This window comes from Tripterygium wilfordii, chromosome 3 (genome assembly GCF_013401445.1).
Source record: "Tripterygium wilfordii isolate XIE 37 chromosome 3, ASM1340144v1, whole genome shotgun sequence".
Classification (NCBI taxonomy): Eukaryota; Viridiplantae; Streptophyta; class Magnoliopsida; order Celastrales; family Celastraceae; genus Tripterygium; species Tripterygium wilfordii.
In genome coordinates, this window is record NC_052234.1 from 4351937 (window position 1) to 4367272 (window position 15336).

Consider the following 15336-nt stretch of genomic DNA (forward strand, 5'->3'; position numbering starts at 1 on the left):
TTTTTTCTTCGAACGCATGCTCTTTGTTTTGATTCTTTCCTTTCCTTTTTTTATTTTTTTTTATTTTCTCCTTTCTTGCACTACCCCCACATTCAACTTCCTTTAGCATTCTCAAAACACAAGTTCGATCAAACCCCTCATAGCACATTAACAACCAACTCCTCAATAAATTTTTCATTCAACTCAATGGTTCTCAAAGAAAATAGAAAATTCAGTTTTCGTTGAGCAAAAGAAGCTCAATTCAAATAGGGTAAGGTTGATTGGCAGTGAACAAAAAGGTTTGTGTTTAGACTCAAAAAGGATACTAGCAATGGAAACATATAAGGGCAGGTTAGAAAGGTAAACAAACGAATTAAAGAAGGCATACTTTCATCTCTCAAGATCAACATGATCATCAAAATAAAAGTTCATCAAGACAAAAATATCATAAAGATATATTCTTCACAAGTGATTAAAACAAGAAATGTGAGATCTATTTCAAAGAAATATGAGCACGGAAGAAATTATGGAGTTAAATAAATCCCTCTCAAAAAGAACGAATAGCTCAAAAACTCACCGAGTATAAGTCTCCGCAATTATGTATGTGATGAATGGCACCAGTAATTTTTCGACTTCACATGGAAGTTAATGATTCACGAACAATTTAATATCCAAAATCAAGAATTCAAGCAAACTATCCATGGAGTAATCAAGTGGCACAAATTAATTTCATCATTGTGAAAGAGCATTGAACACAATACGCAAAAACAAGAACACTAACTAACCTAACAGCCCATTGTCGCAGGTAATTACGATGGTACTAAGCACTACCACAAGTCTTTAAACCCCTAGGTGTCCCTAGTGGATAAGTTATAGTCTCGTGATTACTAGGACGATAACCACAGACATCACAACATTTTTTTTTAAAATTTTTTTTGAAAATGAAGAACAAGACCCCATCCCTCACACTTGAATCATGCAATGTCCTCAGTGCATGGAATAATTAAAACATGCTGAGTTGGGGTAACACAACCTGAAAACGAAGACATTCAAGAAGGAACTTCCGCATAGACTTCAACACAGCGCAATCGTTGTAAAACTTCCAATTTCTCCTTCTTGTGAGCTCAGATTGACAAACCGTAAAATTCTGCAAAAACTAGACATCCGTAGATTTTTGCACATATATGGATTGCATGCTGGTTCATCCTGAGTGGCTCCCAGAAATTTTTTTGAATCCAGCATAACGACATAATTTTTTTCCTTCAGCATTTATTGCGCAATTAATGAAATTGAATTCAATGAGGGATAATTTCCCTTCCATAATGAACTAAAAATAATATAAAATAAAAGGAACAAAGTTACCTGGGTGGGTTGCCTCCCACCAAGCGCCTTATTTAACGTCTAGGCGAGATGTAACTCTCCAATGAGCTAAATTAGTGAACTTGAAAACCCACTTTCAGTTCATTGGATTGTAACAATTTCCTTCTTCTAGCCACACCCACATCAACACCTACTGCATAACTTTCGACTCTCATATTTCACAAGTAATTGAATCCTCACGAAGATAGAAATATCCCATTTCTCTTTTATCGAAAATTACTTGTTGAAGAATTTTATCATAGGGTACTTTCACAATGGAGGGGAGCAACTTGATAGTGGATAAAGGAAAGGACTCAAAGGTGGGAGTATGCTTACCCCTCTCGTATGGAACGACTCTAAGTACATTCACAAACTCAACTTCAGTTGGATATCCTCCTTTTTTTTGCAATTTCTTCTTCAATAGTGAGTACATTCTCTATCGATTTGTCACCTTGTGTTGCCTTGGGCTTGAAGAACACTGTATCTACGTTGTTTGTCATTGTCAGTGTGCCTTCACACACATCAATTTTCATCTTCGTAGTCTTCATGTGTAGTCGCCCAAAAATTAGTGGAAGCTCTTCTCCATGTCTTTGGCAATCCTGGATATCAAGTACTAGAAAGTCAGTTGAAAAAATTAATCCATTTACCTTAACTAAAGCGTCTTCTAGCACTTCCTTAGGATATTAAACAAATTGATTAGCAAATTGGATGCCCACAGAGGCCTTTTTGAGCACACCTACATTCAAAGATTCAAAGACAGAAGACACATTAAATTAATTGATTCACCCAAATCCAATAAAATATTTTCAAAATTTTTATTGGCTATGCAGCAATGTATAATGGAACTCCCTGGATCCTTAAGCTTTAGTGGAAACTTCTTTGGTAATACGACACTACACTCTTCGGTTAGTTGAATCACTTCAATCTCATCTAGCTTCTTCATTTTCGTAAATCAGAAGACTCCACTTCCGTCTTTAGGGTTGTCCTTTGTAATGATGACACTTCTTCTCTATTTTTCCTAAGACACCATGGAAACGGGATGGAAGGGGAATAAAGTTTCATTTGTGGAGCAGGTTTATCGGTGTTAGACCGACCATACATGACTGCACGACGCAATTGCTCTTATGGTCGAATTGTGACAATCTTGTTTGATGTTACTGATAATTTCACAACATAATCAACAACTTTCTACTCTCCCAAATCTATAGCAATTCGGCTTTGTTGCTCATTTCAAAGTGTGATAGCCATGGCGTACTCCCTAATGTTCAAATTGATCTCAATTTGGCTTGGAAACTTTCCAGCCTCCCTTCGACTCATGGCTTCTACAATTTGTGCCACTTGTACCTCCAGTTTTTGATGGCTAATCGCCAACTGTCGCACCATATCTTTCAATGCTATAGAAAGTAGATTAGTTTGATTCTATATGTTCTTCCAAGAAAAATTTGAATGTGCCCTGAAATCGCGATTATAAGAATTAGAGTATGGATCAAACCTTTGATTCTGATTGTAGTAGTTCATCATATTGACTTGGTCTTGCACAAATTCTGGGAAATCCACTCTTTGAGAGCATGTAATGGTAGCATGACCAGGAACGTGCAATATGACACATAGCTGTTATGGAATTACGCGCCCATTCATTGCTAGCAGCATGTCCAACTTGCTAGAAATAGCATCAATCTGCGATTTATGTGCAAAGTAATAAGAATTAGTAGCATCATAAACCTGAGTGTTGGGTTTCAATTGCTAGGTTGTAAAACAAGGTTCGACATTCGACATTCCATTCGAGTCATGTTCTTGATTGATCCCCCTATATAATTGCCGACTGATGCTTTGCTATTGAACCTTTTCCATGCCTCAGAAAATGACTAATCTATTTATTGTTCAAATTGCATTATCTTGTTCCTTAGAGCATCAATTTTCTGAATTGAGAAAAATTTCTCTAAAAAATTATTATTTACCTCAGTCCATGTAATCAGTGAATCCGACCTCAAACTGTTGAGTCACATCTTTGCTTTACCCTTCATAGTGTATGTAAACAATTTCATCATCAAGTGCTCCTTAATCACCTTTGTGGTCAAAGACATGCTAAAAATCGTGTTAAAAATCTCACAAATGTGATTAAAAGGATCTTCATAACTTAAACCATGGAAAGAAGACATCATATTGAAGTGAATGGTCTTAAGCTCATAGTTCCCAGCTACTATCAGAAGTGTGATGCAAGAGGGAGATTCCATAAATGGTGGGGACGTCGAGATCACCCATTGTCTCAACTTGCACAACTTCCGTAATCTTTTTGTTGTCCATTGAGGATTCTTGTTTGCTTTTGCTACCTTTATTCTTGTTGCTCAACAAACCTTCAATGTCATCGATGTAAGGTTGTAACTCTCCTTTTAAAGAGTGTATCTTGCATGCAACTTCAAAATTAAAAGAAAAGAGTTGCATACAAAATTAAACTAAAGTTAGCCCCTGACAATGATGCCAAAAACTTGATGTAATAATTCTCGCAAGTGCAAGAGAGTCTACTAATAGTACAGGACTAGATTAATTCAATTAATATACCTAACTTGATGAATGTTCGAAAATTGATGGAGAAGGGAAGAATGATTGATGAAAGAAAATAAACAAGCAAAGAAATGAAATTCAAAATTTTGTGTTATCAATATGAGAATGATACTAGGAAATAATTCAAGGATTTATTCTTTCTTAAATATGTTCTTTCATTCGCAGTGCCAACAAATATTATTAAACAATGGACAAATCATGTTTGTTCGCAATTGTTACCCAATGTTAATGACTCATTAAGATCTAAAGAACTATAGCAACCAATCGATCCCCTAAACCGTGTTCTCAACATTCGACAATTAATTTCTCTAATTCCAGTTCTACTAAGACATGTGAATTATGTTCATTCCTTAGTCTTAGCTAAATGAGCCTAATTGCATACCCAATTGATGATCAAGCAATCAAATAAGCAATACACTATAAGCATGGAAATTAAAGATAAGAATTATTAAACCAAAATCATGCACACAACAAATTGAAATACTTGTAATATTCATGCTAGACTACATCAAATCCTAACAATTGAGTTTCATTACAACCCATCATTTAGGAAACAAAATCAAATCTAAAATAAGAATACATAGAAGAGAGATGAAGAAACTTGCTTGAGATTGATGGAATTGGAGTTAGGAAATAAGCCTTGATTCCTTGAATCCATGCCCAAGCTTGGAGAGAAGAAGATTTGTTGCCTAAAAACCCAAGAAAATTAGTGTATTCTTAAATTTCATGGCCCCCTTTATATATTAAGGTTAGAAATTAGGAAACCTAAAAGAAATAAAAATCTATAGTTTCTCCCGTTGGGGACCGCTAGAGCGTTGGAGTGGCCAAAAAATATCATTCTGGTGAATTTGCATAGTGTTCTAGCGCTGGAGCGCCCAAAAACCACAGCTTTGCCATCTAAATTTCTATGTGCCTTTGCTAGAGTGCCCGTGAGCATTGGAGCGGCCATTTACTGCACTTTTGAGCCTGATTCAACTGTTTCTCCATCTCTTTCACTCCGACTCCCCTACAATAAAAACAAAAGGAATTTGAATAGCATCAACCCAATTTTATCAAAAAGTACCTAGAACATAATGAAATTAAGCACAAAAGTGTGATAAGCTATATGAATATTAGTTGGGAGTTCAGCGTAGGAGAAGGGGAACTGAGTCCTAACAAGATCATTCGTGGGCCAGGAGATGTTCCTGGTTAGTTTCTTTCCCATTTTAGTTAGTTGATCCACCAACAGTCTTGTCTTATTGTAATAGTAAGTTATTCTAGAAGTCTTGGCTAAGCTTTATAAGCATCTTGGTGATGGGTCGATCAGCCCCTGTGATTTTAGGTTATAGGCCTTTTGTAATAGCACTCTCTCATTTGCCTCTCAAGGTTGAAAAAGTCAAAGCCATGGAGTTCTTTCTTTCTTTCGACCCACACAATGCTCTCATTCATATATTTTATTCCACTCAACCTGAGGTGTCTGTTGTCCCTCAGGTTCCCTAAGATTTGCCTAGCATAGAAAGTTAGCTGGACGGCTTTGATGGTGAACCGATTGACCTTCCAATTGCAAATTGGGATTTTCTCGAATTTGAGGAAATTAGTGCGTTGCTGTGCTGTATTGCATATTTGTGAATTTATTTTAATCTATCTTTTTACCTGTTTCTTTACATCTTTTTAGGTTCATCATTGACTACAATAGTGAGTCCTGTTAAGACTTATAGTGTTGGGTCACTTCGACCCATTGTTCCCCATGCCGGTACTTTGGCTAAGCCTTCTTCCCAGCTTCGCGTTAAAATGTAAGAGATTTTGGCCAATCCCCCTTGAGGCTGGATTTTGTCTTCTTGTGAATACTATAGGATAAAGTGGTGTGATAAGTGATAAGTACTGTGTGATATGAATAAAGGTGAGATGTCTCATTTGGTCAGTTGTAGTCATGTAATCTCACCATGGTTTAGTGTCAGCAATCATGTAAAATAAACCATGGCTGGTTGCCCTATGGTTTAGTGTCGGTCTGTTATTGCCTATAAAAGGCCTTGTCTATAATGAAAACATCAAGACCTGTTTTCCACCAATCTCCTCTGTGTCTATAATGGTATCAGAGCCTGCACACTAAACCTCTTACTGTTCTTCTTCCTTCTGCTTTCTTAATCTTCTAATAGGATGTGAAGTTTAGAAGTAGTATGCTCTATGGTTGCCATGTTCAAGCATGGAGCCTCCATATTAGAAACTTCTTGACTTCTCTACTGAATAAGAAGGTGTCCTTGCGTTTGTGAGCTCTGTGGAGTAGTGAGATTCACTAAGCAATCGTGACTGGGCTTAAGACTCCAAATTATGCAGTTGAGCTTCAAGAAACTATTTCTCCTTTTCTTCTTGTGAGAGAGCAAGAGAGTGTCCCATATGACCATGGGACGCAAGATACATCAACTCATGACGTAGAGAATCAATCTTCTTACGAAGTTGCTCACTACTAGAAAGTAAGGTATTTTGCAACGGGCATTAACCGTTGCTATTGTACAAGAAACCGTTACAAATCTCTTATGCAACGGTTTTGGTGACCGTTGCCCTTGCGACCGTTGCAATTTTCATAGGCAATGGTTTTGGATGACTTACACCACGGTTAAAATAACCGTTGCTTTGGTTACTTTTTTGCAACGGGTTTTTTCAACCTCTTGCAACGGTCGACATTTGTCACCATAAATATATTGCGTAACAGTTATTGACCGTTATAAATAACATCATGTTTTTTACAACGGTTATAACCGTTGTCAAATAACTTCTGCACGTGATCGTAGAACTATAGACATATTATACGACAACGGTTTTTGACCATTACCCAAGATATTTTCAACTACGGTTTGAAACCGTTGCAAAATTAAAATGTTTTTACAACGTTTATCAACTATTGCATTTATATTATCTTGCAACAGTTGTTTCATTCATTTGCATCAGTTTTTACCTAATTTTGTAACAGTTATATTATTTTTAACAACGTTTCTAACTGTTATAAATTTGTAAATTTTTGCAACAGTTAATGTAGTTAACTTGCAACAGTTTTTCCTAATTATATTGCAACAGTTAATATAATTTTCTTGCAACGGTTTTGTAACTAGTTTTACAACAGTTTTAATACTTATCTTGCAACAGTTGTAATAGTTATCTTGCAACAGTTTTTTAAGTTGTTTTGCAACAGAAGGTGATGTTTTGCAACAATTATTTTATCAAAACTGTTGCGAGATATTTTGCACATATCTATAAATCGTTGCCACTAGAAATTTATATTTAATACTAATTTTCTTGTAATTTGAATTTTATGCACCGCGAAAAAATATAATAAAAAATGAATTAAATTAGTAAATGATATGAGAAATATTTAATAGTTGAAACATCATAAAAATCCGGAGGATTATCCCTCAAAAAATTCGTAACTTAAGATACGTACATAAATCATTATCCATAGCATCTTCAATTTTGAGTATATTGATATGTACTCAAACATAATAAGAAAAAGACTGTAAAATTGATCACAACTAAGTTGAAAGTAATGCAAACTAACATCCTTTAAACCCCATCCCTTGCAACATGGTTTCGTCATGCTCTGTGACCTGTAAAAATACATGAACGATGCAAGTTTAGTTTTAGAAATTGTCAAGTCATGAAATTATTTTTTACAAGGAAAACAAATTTTTTTTTAAAAAAAAAACTTACACAAAAAAAGTCATGACATTATTTGGATCACATGCTAACATTAAATCGTTTCCCAAAAATATGTAGAAACATATAATGTCATGACTCGACTTCCTAAGAAGTGACCTTTCAAAATGAATTTCAATTCTACCGATAAATATTCTATTAAAATTTCAACTGAGTCTTCCCATAAAATGGAAAACATAACCTGCGAAAAAATGGTGCCAAGCACCCCAACAAACCCAACATATATATAGATATCTACCTTAGTTTTTGTAAAATATAAAGATAAATTATAATTATCATTAACATGTCTCCAAAAGGTAACCTAAATCAAGTACACACGCGAGCCAAACTAGTGATTAAAATCAAAAAACACTAGAAGTTTAAAGACACCCAATCATATCAACAAACTACTTCTTAATGTAGAAATAAATTAAATAGCAGAATTTCAAGTTTGTTCTTGCTAAATTACATAATGAGTTAATTTTTTGCCAATAAAATCTTACCTCTTCGAGGTTATGTGTGGATGTAGAGGAAAGTGGTCGTTCCCGAGGAGTACTTCTCGCATCAGGGGTTGCTTGTCCCGCATCCACAAGACCATTAAGAAGCTCAGGAGGTATTTCTATACCAGGATAATTTTGTTCAATTTGTCGTAACATGGATTGGAAGCCAACCAACATTCTCTCAAACTTCTGTTGCATCTCAATTGACTTCCAATCCCTAGCAGCTTCGTGTTCATCAAGGGCTTCCTGGGATATACCTCCTGTTGATTTCTTATTCAAATCTAATAAAGTAACACCCTTTCCATATAGGGGTACACGTCCAAGATGAGTTGTGACAACCTTTTTTAAGAAGTTTTCTCTTGCAGTGCTGCTTTCAGGGGTATCTAGTGATTGAGAGGACAACTCTTCTAGCTCAACCTACAAAAGGATAAATTTTTTAAAAAGATAAGTAACTGATTTTATAAATAGATCGTCTTACTTTTATTTCTTCGTCAACTTTTATTGTTCCGTCCTTCCTCTTGCGTGTTAAAATGAACATAACAGCACATTGGACAAGCCAATCTCCCTTTCGTGCTCCAGCCTGATAACATGGCATATGCAAGGAATTCATTTATTGTCCACAATACGGCAGCATGCATATGAAAGTATTCATGTCTCGATGAATCATATGTTCTCAATCCATCAACCCATAAGTCCTTCAATTCTTCTATTAATGGTTGCAAGTAGACATCGATATTGTTCCCTGGTGACTCTTTCCCAGGAATAAGAAGTGCCATCATAAAGTTTGGAGGCTTCATACACATCCACGAGGGTAAGTTATATGGCATCAAGATCACCTGCCACATACTATAAAAATACTCATTGTTCTGAATGGGTTAAACCATCACTTGCCAAACCAAGTCTGATGTTACGAGAATCAGAAGCAAAATTTGGATAAAGAGAGTCTAATTCTTTCCAAGCTAATGAGTCAGCTGGGTGCCTTAACTTGCCATCATTTATGCGACCTTCTTCATGCCATATCATAGACGCAGCAGTCTTGGAGCACATAAATAGACATTGTAGCCTAGACTTTATTGGAAAATATCGTAAGACTTTCGTAGGGACTTTTTTCCCAGCCGGTAATGAAACTGGCCCCTGTTGTGTAGCATTACTAGATTGACCGTTCTCTGAATTTTTGTCCTCACTGGTAACCCATCTGGAAGCCCCACATACATGACAAAAATTTGAGTCTGCATGTTCCTTCCAAAACAACATACAGTCATTCGTACAAACATCAATCTTCTTTGAATCAAGTCCTAAACCTCTCATAGTACTACGAGTCTCATTGAAGCTTTTTGGGATGGTTTTTACATTCGGAAATGAGTCATTTAGAACCGCCAACAATGCAGTGAAGGACACATTAGACCACCCATGAAGACACTTAACCAGGAACATCCTAACAATAAAAGTTAATTTAGTGATTGGAGCTCCAGGATAAAGTTCCTGTCTACAATCCTCCAACAAACTTTGCAATCTCTCTAAATTTGTGTCAAGACCTTTTCTTTGATCATCGTTGCTTGCATCCTGATCACCCTCAAGCTGTTCAAAAATATAAGGATATGTATCATATAACATCTCCTCAATATCATTATGTTTGTATGATCGACTCCCCAATGGATTTGAAAATTCAGCATTTGTAGACGGTAAACATTCTCCATGGAAACGCCAATTGGTATATGTTGGATCAATACCCTTGACGATCAAGTGAGTGTATACATCTTCTTGATTTTGCCACACACAATTGTTACACTTAACACAAGGGCACAAAATTCGTTCTCCTTGAGTTGTATTTTTAAATGCAAAATCAAGAAAACCTAGAACTCCAGCATTATATTTCGCACCAGTCCTATCACAATGGATCCAAGTTTTGTCCAGGCGTAAAAATAATTAAATAGCTTATTACAAAAAGAAAAAAAAAGAGTATTAGTGATTTTTTAATTGACCCAAACGATTTTCTTAAACAATAACCAACTAATGTTTTTCAAATGATTTTCTTGAGTAGGATTCCTTATCTGTAAATATATTGAATTTACATATGTGTATATATATACCCTCCTGACCCTACATTAGTAAAAGGAACTTGTGCATTGGGTTTAAAAAACTGCTTAATTATTCTAATAAGATTTGACAATCTTTAGATTGAAACCATTAGCTAAACTTGTGACACCTCCCCCAACATATACACACACACATATCTATAATAATGTAATATACAACTAAGACTAATTTGACAGCAAAACTTGGTACGAATTTGCATATTGTCGCAACCCCATAGTCATGGACAAATAAGGCAAAATAAAAGAAAGGAAAATATTAAAATAGCAAGTATCATAAAGAAAGGACCAACCTGGTCCAAAAATCAAGTAGAGTAGAAGCAAACTTCTTAGCGTGTCACCTCTGCCAAAATGATATGGTACTCAACTTATGTCTTGCACAGTAGAAATACAGCAAGCAAGTAAATTAAACGAAGAGGACTAATGCTCTGTTTCAAACGCCTTAAAACTAATGCACCAATCTCCAATTTAACATAGATCTATACATATATAATTCAAACGCCTTAAAACTAATGCACAAACCCACCAACTGCAAAAGTTACTCCCACCAAAATTGCAGATGTCAACAATACATCAAATTAAGCAATATTAACAGAAAATTAAAGTAGACAATGATGAGATAATTTGGTTATTTTTTTATGGGGCAGTTCCTGAAGGTGTGACTTTTTGTGAACAATCCATAACTGATCGCACTCAACCCCCAAAATCAAAGCCTTCTTTAACACAAGTCTCTGGACCCCAAAAAAACTGGGGAATTCATGGTAGTAAAATAGACAATGTAGGGACAATATGAAATATGAGTAACCTTTATCAGTAGATTCAAGTTAAATCAATCAAAAAATAAAACCCAAAACACAAACATATGAAATCACGACACGACATGATTTTGCAAATTTCCCTTCCTCAAGTGATAGTAACTTTTATTCTCAAAATAATGGTGCTCTTATAGCGTAACAAAGGTCCTTTTCGAATTGTGTCTAGTATTGATTCTTATCGATCAACATTGGTGCCATGTATGTTAATGACGCCAGTAGCTATATGGATGAGAATAATGGACATACCAGGAAGCCAAGAACCGGAGCTGTCGAGGCGTGTGAGCTTGCAATCTCTCTCTCTTTTCTCCAATGCAAGCCGCACGAGAGCGTCGATTAGGGTTGGCCGCTTTTGGTTTAGTCGTGTCGTCTCTTCTCTTCTTCAAATTTGGAATTGTTTTTAATTAATTTATTTTTTTAGACAAATAAATTAGGGCCGTGAGCTAATTTCCCTCATTTTTTCCCCTTGCCCTATGAGAAATGATGGTAATCGTAATAAGTGATTAGTGTTTGAGTTCCTTTTCTTTAGGTTAGTTTATCAGGAATTATAATATTGTAATTTTTTATTATTTTATTCTTTTTTCTAAAACACATATTTAATTGACACTAATCTAATTAAAGCCAAGACATTTATATCGGGTATTATAACATTATACAAGCTAGTTAAATTAACCAAGTCACATATCGTGAATCCTGATATTGTCTCTACATCTTTTTTACCCATCATATTAGTCAATGACCGTTAGGTAAACTAGGGTTTATATATCATTATTAGCAAATAATATTCTAAGAAATTAAAGATAAATTACATCTAATACATGTTCAAATTGTTTAATAGTTTTATAAGTTACATATCGTAAATGTATAAATTTTAATAATACATGTATGAACAAAACTTACAATTAATTACTCAGTAGCTTCACTTGCTCTTACATATATATATTGTGTATATGAACCACCAATACCAATATATATACACACACATTGACGTACATATATGTAAGGCTAAAATTTTTTAGATTGATCGATATATACATGTCTTTATTATATAATTAATTAAAAATCAAAGAACAAATGCAATTAGTTGAGAAAACGAATGATTAATCCCTCTGACGTGGTCGAAGATGATGATCATCACTCTATACACGCTATCATGCACAATATGATTAGAATCTAATATGAAATTTATTAAAATATTATAAATATGTGTATCATAAGTCACTAAATCATGGATAAAATCAAGTTTTCAACTAATAAATACGCAACGGTTAGCAGAAAATCGTTGCAACTATAACAATGTGCAATGGTTGTAATAACCTTTTACAACGGTTATATAAACCGTGTTAGAAAATAGGATAATTGACAATGGTGATTACAACGGTTCTCTTAACCATTGCAATGAAAGTGTAAATTACAACAGTTTGTTAAAAAACCGTTGCTAGTAATTAAATCATTAACCACGGTTATGAAAACTGTTATCGAATAAAGTAATCAAGTACGACGGATATAAAATACCGTTGCCAAAAAATAACAATGGACAACGGTTAATGCAACGGTTCAAAGTTTGTAGCGAATTCTTGAATCCTTTGGCAACGCTTTTCCTAAAACTGTTGCGCATTCTCAAATTATTTGCAACGGTTGAATGAAACTGTTGTCAATTGGCCATTATTTTATGACGGTTAGATAAAATTTGACTTTAGGCAACATTTACATTGGGTCCGTTGCGGAATGAAGATTATGGAACAGTTATACAATAACCGTTCCAAAATTATCAATCTATTTGCAACACAATTTTTAGCCGTTGTCAAAAAATAATATTTCGCAACGGTTACCAGAACCCCGCAACAAAACTGTTGCAAGATACCCCTATTTCTTGTGGTGTTGGATCAACGAATTTTGTTTCTGAACTGCCTGGGAAACATTATCCTGAGAGGCTGAAAGCTTTAGTAACAACTTATTTTGTGCCACTGCATTATCTGACTGCCAATTGAGTGTGGCTTCAGCAGTTGTTTCAACAAGCCATATGGATTTGTTGTTGAATCCTCATGAATCTTCCAAAAATGCTTAACCTGATTTGTAGGAGTTGTGTAATTTTCGAAAGCTGGAAATTGATGATCATATGCTGAGACACAGAGGAGATTGGTGGAAAACAGGTCTTGATGTTTTCATTACAGACAAGACCTTTTATAGGCAATAACAGACCGATACTAAACCATGGGGCAACCAACCATGATATATTTTACATGATTGTCGACACTAAACCATGGGACAACTGACCATGGGGAGATTACATGACTATAACTGACCAGATGAGACACCTCACCTTTAGTCATATCACACAGTACTTATCACACCACTTTATCCTATAGTAGTCACAAGAAGACAAAATCCGACAAAAGACTCCCTTTTGATAGCTCGGCGTATTTGTTCCCATCTCGCCATACTTCCAAGCCAAAAACACCACCTCGACCTTCACAACCTGATCCTAAAGGAAAGAATATTGATGACTTCAAATCAATCAATATTTTATCCTCTTCACCTCAGGATAATCCTATTTCTACTCTTTTGGGTTATTTAATCCTCCTCCCCTCATCGGAGGTTTCTATGGTTAAACCTAAGGCTGCCTCTACGTCAGCTAATCCCCCTGATCTTCAACCACCAGATTCACCGCCTTACATGTCTGAACTAGACAATGGTGATGACCCACAACCAACCACCCATGCTACTTTCTTGCCTCCACCAGCCATTCCAATACATCCTTTTACTTTGGATGATATTCCTCTTATAAAATGGAAGGAACGAATTGATGAACTATATGCCTGGTGCGTGGCTCAGCTACAAGTACCTAATGAGTCTCCCAATAACATAATTAATCGTGCTACAACACATTTTACTGGACGGATTTAAGAATGGTGGCTTTCTTTAGGGCCTTATCGTCATCAATAAGCTCAAAATGCCACTGTAGATCAATTCATGGCAGAAGTTTACAATGAGTTTACAGGAAGTTTTGTCCATCATGTTGAACAAGCCAAAGAAGAGTTCTTTAAGCTCAAGTGTTGTTCTTTTCAAAGATCTGATCTTGAAAGGCACTATGATCGCATGTCTAGACGCTTTTATATTCTTCAAGGCGTCGATGATACAAATTTGAAGCAAGCTTTTCTCAACTCATTACCTTATCCTCTTGGGAATGAAGTAACTAAGCTTCTGGATACTAAACTCTCTATCTTAGCTTAGCTTTCTCTTAGGGAGTTATGGCGTCATACTTTATTGGCATTGGACGGACTCTGTAATCGACAATACTTCCTCAAACAACTCAAAAAGACAAAGGTGATGCTTGGACAATCTTGTGATCGTCCTGACTTGAAAATCAAATGTGGCCAGTTAGACTGCCATTGTGGACTTCCGAAAAGATCTTGGAAGTCATGGAAGAAAAGACATTCCAGGATCAGATCTTCTAAGAAGATTCATCACTCTTTTGGGCACAAGCATTGGAAAATTCTTCAGAAACGTTCTAAGGGAAAACCTTATACTAAGAATGGTCATTGTTATGTTTGTAAGAAGAAAGGCCATTTTGCCAAGGATTGTCCTCAAAAGGCAAGGCGAGCACAGTTGATCCAATGAATTTCAGCTCACTATCCAGACTAAGAAGACGCTATGGATGTTGAATCTCAATTTTCGTTAACTAATGAACCTGATGATGCTCAATTAGCTTTGAGATATGATTATAGCTCTGGATATGATAAAAATGATGAAGACTCATCTTCAGACTCTCATGTCTTCATGCTTTCATTAATGCATACCACACCATCTACCTTACCGTATGCTCGGATGTAGTTGATCCCTGAAAGTTATGCTAAGCCAATCCCCGTGATTGCTTTTTTGGATACTGGTGTGGCAGTCTCTATCCTCAATCCGTCTATTCTCTCTTCTACATATTGGCAGCCCTATTCACAAGTGTTTAAAGCAACCAACAATGAACGATTTACTATTGATCTGATTAGTGAACTTGTTTATCTACGGATTTTCCCTACTCTCACATTGAAACATCTGTTTCTGGGATCTACTCTCCCTGGAAAGGATTGTCTTCTTGGTATTGATATACTTCATACTGTCTTACAGAAGACTCGCTGGAAGCCTGATGGCTTACACCATAAATCCTTTTTCCTTCCATGGATGGAATTGCAAAATCTCTATCTGAGTGAGATATTCCTTTCTATTCATAATCAGTTGATTCAAAGAGCATATGCCACAAGTCATACTAAGTTAGCTCAGAAACATCCTTTTCCTTTATGGAAGAATCCATATTTTTTCATTTCGCTTCCATTTAAGAAGAATAAAGATGTCAACCCCACCAAAGCCAGTCAT